Consider the following 12,052-nt stretch of genomic DNA (forward strand, 5'->3'; position numbering starts at 1 on the left):
TAATGCAAGAGACTCATATTTATGCCAGTGAATATTAGAAAAAAATATGACATATTCTTTAATACTGAGTTATAGTGACAATAGCAAACATTTAATTAGTGCTTACTATGAGCAAAGTGCTTTAATACAAGAACACTCTGAGGTAGGTAATATTCTCATTCCACATTTTTCTATGAGATGAGTAAATCAAGACAGGTTAAATAAACTTCCCGGTCACATAGCTAATAAGTGATGGATATGAAACTGGTATCCTAATCTGTTTGCTCTCAGAGCTAGTACTCTTAAGCTGTAAGTGTTCTATCATTTGGTAATTCTACATATAGACAGTATTTCTTTCTTGTTTAAGTTGGCTGGAAGCTACATATTAAGAAATAAATCATTGTGGATGAAAGTGGACTTTTGTAATCCAATTATCTTACAGAGTATTACTAACAAGTATTACTGATAGTAGGTAATTTTGTTCATTTCCCCTTTTGCTATATAACTGCTCCAATGGGTCCTAAATGTGGATTCACTTCACCGTAGCAGGCCACAGCTTTATAAGCAAGCTGGAACCTCCACCACCTGCATCCCTGGCTCTGATGCTATGTAATGGCCTATTTTACTTGTAGTCAGAGATGGCATCCTAAAACAGTTCCTTTTGCTATTTTTCAGGATACCTCCTTCTTATTCAAGGGGCAGTTCCTCTTATATTTCCTCCTTTACACTGAGGGTTATCCTCTATTGTCCTGTGCTAAAACCTGGCACTGCAGTGAGTCCACTAGCCAAACAATTCATGGGGACCTTCTTAAATGCTACCTAAAATAAACAAGAGCAGACAGGTGCACAAGACTAGCAGGTAACAGCAAAGAAGGAAATTCTGAACAGAACTCGGTCTACTGACATTCTTGCTTTTAGTCTAGAATATAGTAAAAGAACACAGGTTTAGGAATTAGGACTTTAGTGTGTGAGTGTCCGAGTAGATTCTCATGGAACTGCACATTAATCACTATGGGCACCAATTTTCTCATTTGTAAACAGAGATAACAGTTATTTTCCAACTTTACAAAGTGGGGATGATTAAACATCTTAGAGAATTTTGAAAACTAGAAGGCACCACACAAACAAAATGTGGAAGTATATGATATTTCCATGCAGCACAAGCATAACAATGAGGCTTATAGGAAATACAATCAGTGTCCAGGAGCTGTGTATTTGCACGCCCTTTCTATGCAAGAAGATCCTGATGACTACAGGAAATAAGGTTGAGAACAGGTTCTAGAGAAATCTGCCTTTTTCTCTCTAATCTTTATAGCGTGACATTTTGTTTAGAGGTTTGGTTTTCAGCTCAGTTGATTGCAGGCCTCTTTGCAAAGGCTGTGCTACCAGGATGAAAGCAAAAGGTACATGCTATACTTCCAAATTGGAAATATGAGGCTTAAGCTAATTGTCAAGGGCAAGAAAGAGATCCCAGAGAGCAACACTTAAATTTTTTAGTTTGAGGTATCTAGTTTAGGATAGGCTTTTTGTAATAAGCAAAGTTTAAAATGGTTCTCTGCCCTACCCCACTTCAAGATTTCCTGCCCTAATCTTTGCGACTGTGAGTATAATGAGATATCGTGCCTACTATTATGAATGTGCTTAATATTGCTAATCAGTTGACTTTGAGTTAGTCAAAAGAGAGTTAATCAGGCCTAGGCAGGCCTAAGCTAATCAATTACTTGTGCCCTTTAAATGCAGAGAATTTGCTCTGATGGGCAGCAAAAGAGGAAGTCAGAGAGATTCCAAGTAAAAGATAGATTAACATGGCCCTGCTATCTTAGAAGGTGGAGGGGTCATGTGGCAAGACATGCAGGTGGCCTCTAGAATCTGAAAGTGGCCTCAGCCGACAGCAAGCAAGGAAGCTTCTATTTCCATCCTACAACTGCAAGGAACTGAATCCTGCCAATAACCAGAAGGAGCTTAGAAGTGAATTCTTCCCCAGATCTTCTAGGTAAGAGCCCCTCCTGGTCAACAACTTGATTTTGGCCTTGTAAGACCCCAACGAGAGAATTTGGTTAAGCTTGCCTGCAATGACCTATAGAACTATGAGCTAATAAATGGGTGCTATTTTAAGCTACTAAGATTGTGGCTATTTTTACAAAGCAATAGAAAATTCATATGCTATTATCTACATTTATGTTTCTACATTGTATTTATTCCTGTTTTGACTCCTTTGCTTTTACCACTGAAAGCTGTATTCTGTCTTCCTTATAGTTGTGACTAGGAGTTCTTTTTCTGCTGACTTCATCTCCCAATGATAGATGATACATCTGATATTTAATATGGATGAGACATAGTCATGCATTCTTTCATTCTATAAACAGTCATTAAGTGCCTATTATGTGCACTAATGCACATATCTGGGAGTAGAATAATGAAACAAATATTGTCTTTGTTCTCATGGAGCTTGCATTCTGGCAGATAAAACAAGTAATTATCAAATAAACTATAACATCAGCCACTGTGAAGCGTAAGAAAGGATGATTGGTTAGGTCAGTGGCCAGCTACTGTTGGCTTTGGCAAGGAATTTAGATTTAATGGGGAAGTTTCTGGAGGGCTTTGAGTAGAGGAGTGACCAGATTGGAATTTTATTGTAAAGGGATCACTGTGACTGCTTTGTAGATAATACATCCAACTAGGAGGTGGTAGGTGGGAAAGTAAAGTGGAAGAGGCGAGGGGAGGTGAGACGGCTAGGTAAAGACAGAAGTCTGAAGGATACATACTGGTGGCCAGTACTAGAAGGGAGTAGTAAAGGTCATGGAAAGTGATTACTGAAAACTAATCTTCAGCTCTTGAATATATGTGGTTGAGGTGGCTCTTGAGTGATCAGCTCAACTCCTTTACTCCCCATTGATTGAGTACTCACCTTGCTTACCAGATGGCATTCAGAATCCAATTTTGGTTGGCACATTTCATATATGATTTCACTTACTCCTTAAAATAGTCATATGAAGTGAATATCTTTACTCCTATTAATATTGTTCTACATTATAGATATTCAGGGTTGTTTGTAAACAGATAAAATTGTATGTTTGCATGTGTGTTTACCAGGAGTTTGATGTTGAATCCTTTCTACAAGTTCTATTCTACTTGAAAACTAACCACACTCTCTTTCTTTTATAAGTTTTTTTCTTTTGCATATGGTTCTTGATCTGGATGTCAGAAGCCAGAACCTGTCAAGAGCAGGTAATTATAGCTGAGTCCAGGGATCCTGGAATGGAATTTTTACTTTTGAAATTTTCTTCTATATTTAGAACATATGGCCTGGAGCAAAGACTGTGCTAGCTCTGATCCCAGTTTCCATAAACATTGGCATCTTTTCTGAGTGTGCCACTAGAGCAAGGAAGAGCATCCGGAGAGATTATTCTATATGATGCTGAGTCAGAGCACAGTCTCTGTAGTGTCACTAGTTGAAAGCAGAATGCTATTTTAGGTTTCCACCTCTGACACTTGATTTTGAAAGCTCTCCAACACATGCAAGTAATGAAGTACCTGATTGTCTAAAATGGTCTAAAACAATTAATTATTAATTCTTCACAATTCCTTTAAAATCGAGTTGTTTAAAATAAAAACTAAACCTTCCTGTCATACTTTCAGGAAGTGAAAAGGATAATTTCTGTTTTTTTTTTTTTTTTTTTTTTTTAAGCCTATGGCTCCTGGTATTACCCTGCAGTCTCCCATCCAAGTACTAACCAGACCCAACCCTGCTTAGCTTCCAAGAACAGGCACTTTCAGGGTGGTATGGCTGTAGACAATTTCTGTTTCTTAAATAATTATTTTAAATACCTACTATGCATCAGTCTCTGTGTCAGAAACTTAGGCCACCAAGATAAATAAAACACAACCCAGTGCCTTCCCATGTGGAGCTTTAACTCTAGTAGAATAAAACATCATTAATAGTACTAATACAAATAAGTCCATAGTTGCAAACTGAGAAATATTATGAAGATAAAGCAACATAAATCTTACTTTCATATTAAGTATAAAAAAGACCTTGCTGCATGTGTATTTATTTATGTCCTGAGAAAATTTGGAGAAAAAAATGAAATGAATTATGACAAATATGCATACTCATAAACTTTCTGGGAGCTATTAATTGGGAAACATTTTTAAATAAACAAAATATTGTTATTTTTTTATTAACAAAGCACAGCATTAGCATTTGACCCTTTACAAATTCCACATGGTATTGCCACCCTACTGAGCTAGCATGGCACACAGCCTGCATCTCTTTATATAACTTCTGTATTTTTATGTCTTTATTCATTCATTTATTGTTCTATCAAGAAAACCTCTATTATCTTTTCCATAAAATTCCTAGCCTTTGCATAAATCTCAAAATTGTATGACAACAATAAAAATAACACTTGTCATTACATTCCTATTACGTGCCAGGCATTATATATGTGTATGTATATTCTCATTTAATTTTTTTGGCAACCTTGAAATATAGGTACAGTTGACTCTTTGTATCTGTGGGTTCCACATTCATGGATTAAACCAACTAGGGATCAAAAATACTTGGAAACAATTGCTATTGTACTTACCATGCATAGACTTTCCTTCTTGTCATTATCCCCTAAAAATACAATAACAACTATCTACATAGCATTATATTAGGTATTATAAGAATTCTAGAGATTATTTAAACTCTATGTGCACAGGTTTTATGCAAATATGATGCTATTTTATAAAAGAGACTTGACCATGCTTGGATTTTGACATTGGAAGGAGGTCCTGGGACAAAACCCCCACAGATTATGAGGGATAACTATGTTGGCCTTATTTCATATGAGGAAGCAAGACCCAGAGAAATTAGTAAGTTACTCAAGGCAATGCAGATACTTGTTATTTTAAATTCAAATCAGGCTGATCAGGTTCTGGGTCATGCATCTTTTCATTACACTATTATGGTAAGGACAATGACATATGTACAACAAAAGTTACATTTCAAAGTGATGTGTGATGACTGCTATGTTATGAAATTAGGATTATAGATTAGAAAGAGTGGCATTTTTAGCCAAAGTGGCTAAATAGAGGATACCATTTCCTCTATTTACCAGTTCCCAGATCTGCCACACTTTTTCTTTTTGAGGTCTCTGCCTAGTACATCATCATATCCCTCTCCTTTATCCAAACACATTGAGGGTCCTTATAAATGGAGGAGAAAAGACTATTGCTGTCTTTAAAAGTGTTTTTCACTAAAAGTTTTATTAGGAGTATAGGAGACAGATTTGTAGTCTAATGTACTTACTTCACTTCTCATTCCAGTTTTCATAAGAGATACTCAATTTATGATTCAAGGCTGTTTCAGTGTATCAAATAGGTATGTAATATCATTTTCCTGCTTTTAGCAGTAATGGCATATTTAATGTCTCCACTCTGAATTTCTTTGTTGATTTAGAAGGCTCATGAAGGCCCATCTGGTAGCATCTTGTGAGCCAGTGCCAGCTGGTGAGGCAAATGGCAATGTGAGCTCGAACTGCATCTCCCCAGCCTTGTATCCAATTTGGATCACTTTTTGGTATGTGCCACGCAAATTTGCACTCAAAAGCGGTCTGCATTTTAGGCACATAAGTCTAACAACTGTGATTAGGGTGGAGAAAAAAAGATGATAAATTATATGAATATGCTATAATTTTGCAGAGCTTTTTAAAAAACTCCTATTTCAAGAAATGTTTAAACCAGAGTTGGTGAACTTAAAGCCACTGTTAATTTCCCCAACATCCTTATAATTGCTCCTATGTTTCTTACTCATCCTCAGAGTCCTGTGGTTTCCTAAATAATGCATATGTGTTCCAAGACATAACATGAGTATTGGATGTTTTAATCAGAGGGCTTGAATCAGAACCTGTTACCCAGAGTCGATCTTGGGGAAGTCACTTGTGTTCTGAGAGTATCATTTCTCTCACTGGAAAAATGGTAGCTAAGTTGACCTTTGCTATTCACTTCTTAGGGTTTTAAAAAGAAAACATGTTCATGTACCCAAAGACTGTTTTATGTCAAACAAGAGCTTTCTCTTCCCAGAAGAGAGTCTCCCTAGATTAGCAAAGAGGCTTCAAGGATTTGCAAACTGGCAGAGCTGCTGAAACTCTATAGGCTTGAATTCTGACACTGATTCTATTCTATATGAGCAGCGAGTAAGATAATTACCTTGACCTTATATGCTTACATTTATTTAAATTTTGTAGCTGTGAATTCCACTTATGGACATTAATAATACTGGTTGAATTTTATACTTTTAAAGAAAATAATATGATTGTCTTAGACTGTTCCAGTTGCTTTAACAGAATACCACCCAGTTCAAAATACCAGATGGCTTATAAACAAGAAATTTATTACTTACAATTCTGGAGAATGGAAAACCCAAGATCAAGGCACCAGAAGATTTAAGATCCAGGCACTGGCAGATGTAGTGTCCGGTGAGGGCCTGCTTCCTCATTCACAGATGGCCTGTCTTCTTACTTTGTCTTCACCTGGCAGAAAGAGTGACGGAGCTCTTGGATCTCTTTTATAAGGGCATTAATTCCATTCAGTGTATTGCTGTCTTTAGAAGTGTTCTCCACTAAAGAGTTTTATTAGGAGTGTGGGAGACAGATTTGTAGTCTAATTGACTTACTTTCACTTCTTATTTTAGTTTTTATAAGATATGCTAAATTTATGATTCAAAGCTGCCTAATTACCTCCCAAAGGCCCCACCTCCCAATACCATCACACAATGGGTCAAGATTTCAACATATGAATTTTGGGAGGACACATTCAGTCCATTGCACTATGATGGTCATACAAAATATTTCCAGTTTTCTTTCTGGAAACATAGTAAGATTGCACTCCTTCCACCACTACTCTTTGGATAAAGAAATGTGAGTAAAAGTGACTTACATCACTATTAGTGAAAGTTTTAAGAAGCTGTGTCTATTTGCCACTTCTCTCTTCCACAGTTAGGCAAATTTGGAATGATGGCCATTTATCAGCCTGTGAATATAGAGGCCTAAATTAAAGCTTATAGCCAATTCAGGATATGCATGTAGAAGGAATGAGAAATAAACTCCCATGTAATAAGCATTTATTTTTTTATTGCATTTTAGGTTTTGGGGTACATGTGCAGAACATGCAAGATAGTTGCATAGGTACACACATGGCAGTGTGTTTTGCTGCCTTCCTCCCCTTCACCCACATTTGGCATTTCTCCCCATGATGTTGGCTCTCTTTAAAAACATATTTATTGTGCTAAGAACACCTAACCTGAGGTCTATCCTCTTAACAAATTTGTAATTGTACAATACAGCATTGTTAGCTGTAGGCACAATGTTGTATAGCATATCTCTAGAATGTATTCATCTTGTATAAATGAGATTCTGTGCCCACTGATTAGCAACTGTTTCTCTTTCCCCATAAGTCCCTGGCAAGCCACATTCTCTCCTGTGATTCTAGGTTTGACTAGTTTAGGTATTTCCTGTAAGTGAACTCACACAGCATTTGTCCTTCTGTGACTAGCTTATTTTACTCAGTATAGTGTCTTCAAGGTTCATCAATGTTGCATTTTGCAGAATTTTCTTCTTTTTTAAGGCTAAATAATAATCATTATATGTATATATCTCATTTTCTTTATTCATTCATCTTTCCATGAACATTTAGGTTGTTTCTATTTCTTGGCTAATGTGAATAGTACTGAAATGAACATGGGAGTAAAGTATCTTTCAGATCCTGAATTTAATTCTTTCAAATAAATATCCTGAAGCAGGATTGCTAGATCATATACTAATTCTATATTTAATTATACATATATAATTAGCATATATATAAGCTAATACAGTTATGAAGCCAAGAAGTCCCAGCTATATATGATGGCATCCCACCAGGAAAGATGGTGTTATAATACAGTCTGAGACGAAAGACCTGAGAATTGGGAGGCCAATGGTATAAATCCCAATATGAGTCCTAAAGCCCCTGAACCAGAAGAATATGTCAGGCAGGAGAAGATGTTTATCCCAGCTCAAGCACCAAAAAGAAATTTGCCTTTCCTCCACCTTTTTGTTCTATCCTCAATGGATTGGATGATGCCCACCCACACTGGTGAGGGCAATCTTCCTTGCTCAGTCTACTGATTCACATTCTAATCTCTTCTTAAGAGACTGTCACACATACATACTTAGAAATAATATTTTACCAGCTATCTGGGTATCTTTTGGCCTAGTCAGGTTGACATGAAATATTAACCATTTACATGCCATTCTGGTTTTTGATACCAACTGCTCCATTTAATATTCCCACCAACAGTGTACAGGGGTTCTCATTTCCCCACATCTTCACCAACAATTGAACAAATGTCCCTTTTTTTATAATGCCCATCCTGAGAGGTGTGGGGTAGTATCTCACTATGGTTAGTAATATTGAGCATCTTTTCTTATCAGTTTTGGTCCCTTGCACGTCCTCTTTAAAGAAATGCATATCAAGTCTTTAGCTCATTTTAAAATCAAGTTGTTAGCTTTCTTGCTAATGAGCTAAGTTTCTTGTGTATTTTGGAAATTAACTCCTTATCAGACATATGGCTTGCAAATATTTTCTCCCACTCCATAAACTGCCTTTTCATTTTGTTGATTATTTTACTTGCTGTGAAGGAACTTTTTAGTTTAATATCATCCTGTTTGTCTACTTTTGCATTTTTTTATTTTCATTTCATATCCATAAAAGCATTGGCAAGACCAATGTCATAAAGTTTTTAATATTTTCTTCTATAAGTTTTATAGTTTTAGGCATTATGCTTAAATCACTAATCCATTTTGGGGTTTTTATTTTGTCTATGTTGTAAGATAAAGACCCAGTTTCTTACTTTTTACATGTGGATATTCAATTTTCCTACCACCATTTGTTGAAGAGATTCTTTCCCATTGTGTGTTCTTGACACTTTTGCTGAAGATCAGTTAACCCTATATGCATGATATATAATTTGGCTGTATCTCCACCTAAATGTCATCTTGAATTGTAGCTTCCATCATTCCCACGTGTCATGGTAGGGACCTATGGGAAGTAATCGAATCATGGGGGTGGGTCTTTCCTGTGCTGTTCTTGTGAAAGTAAATAAGTCACATGTGATCTGATGGATTTATAAAGGGGAGTTCCCCTGAACAAACTCTTGCCTGTTGCCATGTAAGACGTATCTTGCTTCCCCTTCACCTTCTGCCATGATTGTGAGGCCTCCCCAGCCATGTGAAAATATAAGTCAATTAAACTTCTTTCTTTTATAAATTACCCAGTCTTGGTATGCGTTTATTAGCAGCATGAGAACAGACTAATACACATGAGTTTATTTCTGAGCTCTTTATTATGTTCCATTAGTTTATATGTCTTTTATGCATGTGTTATAATTTTTCTACCATATATTTGTAACATATTTTGAAAACAGAAAGTGTTATATGCCTCCAGCTTTGTGGTTCTATGTGAATTGTAGGATTGTCTTTTCTGTTAATATTAAAAATTAGGCACTGAGATTTTGATAGGGATTATACTGAATCTATAGATCACCATAGGAAATATGGATATTTTAATAATATTCATTCTTCCAATCCATGCAAACAAGATGTATTTCCATTTATCTGTGTCTTAATTGTCTTCATCAGTGTTTTATAGTTTTCAGTGTGAAAGTGTCACTTTTTTGGTAAGCTTATTTGTAACTATTTCATTACTTTTGTTGCTAGTAATAAGTGGGATTGAATTCTTTTTTTATGATGGATAGTTGTTTGTGTACAGAAATGCCACTGATTTTGTGTGGATTTTGTATCTGCAACTCACAAAATTTATTTAATCTTTTTTGGTTGAGTTGTTAGTGTTTTCTCTATATATATTATTCTGTCATCTTCAAATAGAGATAATTTTACTTCTTCCTTTCCAACTTGGATGATTTTATTTCTTTTTTTTGCCTAATTGCTTTGGCTAGGACTTCTGGTCCTATGTTAAATAGAAGTGGCAAAAGCGGGCATCCTTGCCTTTTTACTGACCTTAAAAGGTGCAGTGTTCAAGTTTTCACTATTGAGCAGAATGTTAGCTGAGGGTTTTTCATAGGTAGCCTTCAGTATGTTGAGGTTCTTTCCTTCTGATCCTAGTTTGTTGAAATTTTGATCATAAAAATGTGTAGACTTTTATCAAATTCTTTTTTATGTCTTTTGAGATGATCATATGGCTTTTTTCATCTTTCACTCTTTTAATGTGATGTATCACAGTTGTTGATTTGCATATGTTGAATCATCCTTGCATCCTGGGTATAAATCTCCCTTGGTCATGGTGATTCTTTTAATGTGCTGTTGAATTTGGTTTGCTAATATTTTGTTGATGATTTTTGCTTCTATATTCATTAGAGACATTGACGTGCAGTTTTCTTTTTTTGTGGTGCCTTTGTCTAGCTTTTTTATCAGGGTAATTCTGGTCTCATAAGTTTGGAAGTGTTTCTTTCTCATCAATTTTTTGAAAGAATTTGAGAAAGATTGGTATTAACTTTTCAAGTGTTGCATACAATTCATCAGTGAGGTGTCTGGTCCTGAGGTTTTATTCATTGGGAGATCTCTTGTTCCTGATTCAATATCTATACTAGTTATAGGCCTGTTCATACTTTTTATTTCTTCATTATTCAGTCTTGGTAGGTTGTATGTTTACAAGAATTTGTGTGTTTCTTCTAGGTTTCCCAGGTTTCTGTTATATAATGGTTAATAGCAGTCTCTTATAATCTTTTGCATTTTTGTGATATCAGTTGTAATGTCTCCTCTTTCTTTTCTGATTTTATGTGAGTTGTCTCTTTTTTCTTAGTTATTCTAGCTTAATATTTTCAATTTATCTTCTCAGAAAACCAACTCTTTGTTTCATTTTTTTTTTATTGTTCTTCTGGTCTTCATTTATTCTGCTATGATCTTTATTATTTCCTTGTTTCTGCTGACTTTGCATTTAGTTTCTCCTATTTTTCAATTTCCTTGATACATAAAATGGGGTTGTTTGAGATCTTTCTTCTTTTTTAACATAAGCATTTATCACTGTAAATGTCCTTCTTAGTATTTCTTTTGCTGCATTCAGAACATTTTGTTATGTTCTATTAATATTTTTATTTGTTTCAAGATACATTCTATTTGTTTGGATTTTTTGACTCATTGGTTGTTCAAACATATATATTTAATTACCACATGGTTGCACCTTTTTTGGTTTTCCTGTTGTTATTGATTTCTAGTTTTATTACATTTTAGTTGAAAAGATACTTGGTATTTTTTCAATATTATTAACTTTGTTAAAACTTTTTGTTACTTTACATAATCTATCTTGAAAAATGTTCTGTATGCACTTGAGAAGAATAAATATGATTTTGCTGTTGAGTGGAATGTTTTATAAAAATATGTTAGGGCCTGAACCCAGGAGACGGAGGTTGCAGTGAGCCGAGATCATGCCATTGCACTCCAGCCTGGGTAACAAGAGCAAAATTCCATCTCAAAAAAAAAAATGTGTTAGGACCATTTGATCTGTGGTGTTGTGTGCATTTACTGCTTCTTCATTAGTTTACTATCTGGTTGCTTTTCTAACACTTATTGAAAGTAGGGTGCTAAACTCTACTCTTATTGCAGCATTATCTATCTTTCCCTTTGGTATTATCGATGCTTGTTTCATATATTTAAGTGCTCTCCTGTTGGATGCATATATATTTATAATTGTTATATCTTTCTAATGAATTCATCCTTCAATGATTAGATTATATTCTTGTTTCTGGTGATAATTTTGACTTGCTATATATCTTATCAGCAAAGCCATGGCTGTCCTTTTTGGGTTATTATTTTCATGGAATATATTTTTTCATACATTTTGTTCAGCCTGTGTCCTTAAATATAAAGTGAGTTTTCTGTAGACAGCATATAGTTGGATCTTTAAAAAAAAAAAAAAGCCCTCAGGCCCTCTATGTCTTGATAGGGAAAGTGAATCTGCATACATTATAAGGAAATATTGATCAGGAAAAATTTACTGTTGTCATTTTGCTAATTGCTTTCTTTTTTCTTTTTTT

General features: G+C 35.1%; 1 long non-coding RNA gene across 1 annotated transcript in view; it reads right to left on the reverse strand.

The window, feature by feature from the left end:
- Positions 1-6,363: 6,363 nt before the first annotated feature.
- Positions 6,364-12,052, reverse strand: part of LOC144578864 (uncharacterized) — a 263,235-nt gene continuing 257,546 nt past the window's right edge. Inside the window, exon 3 of the long non-coding RNA XR_013525314.1 lies at positions 6,364-6,497. This is a non-coding gene — a long non-coding RNA (uncharacterized LOC144578864). The remainder of the gene's footprint in view (positions 6,498-12,052) is intronic.

This window comes from Callithrix jacchus, chromosome 13 (assembly GCF_049354715.1).
Source record: "Callithrix jacchus isolate 240 chromosome 13, calJac240_pri, whole genome shotgun sequence".
NCBI classification, from domain to species: Eukaryota; Metazoa; Chordata; class Mammalia; order Primates; family Cebidae; genus Callithrix; species Callithrix jacchus.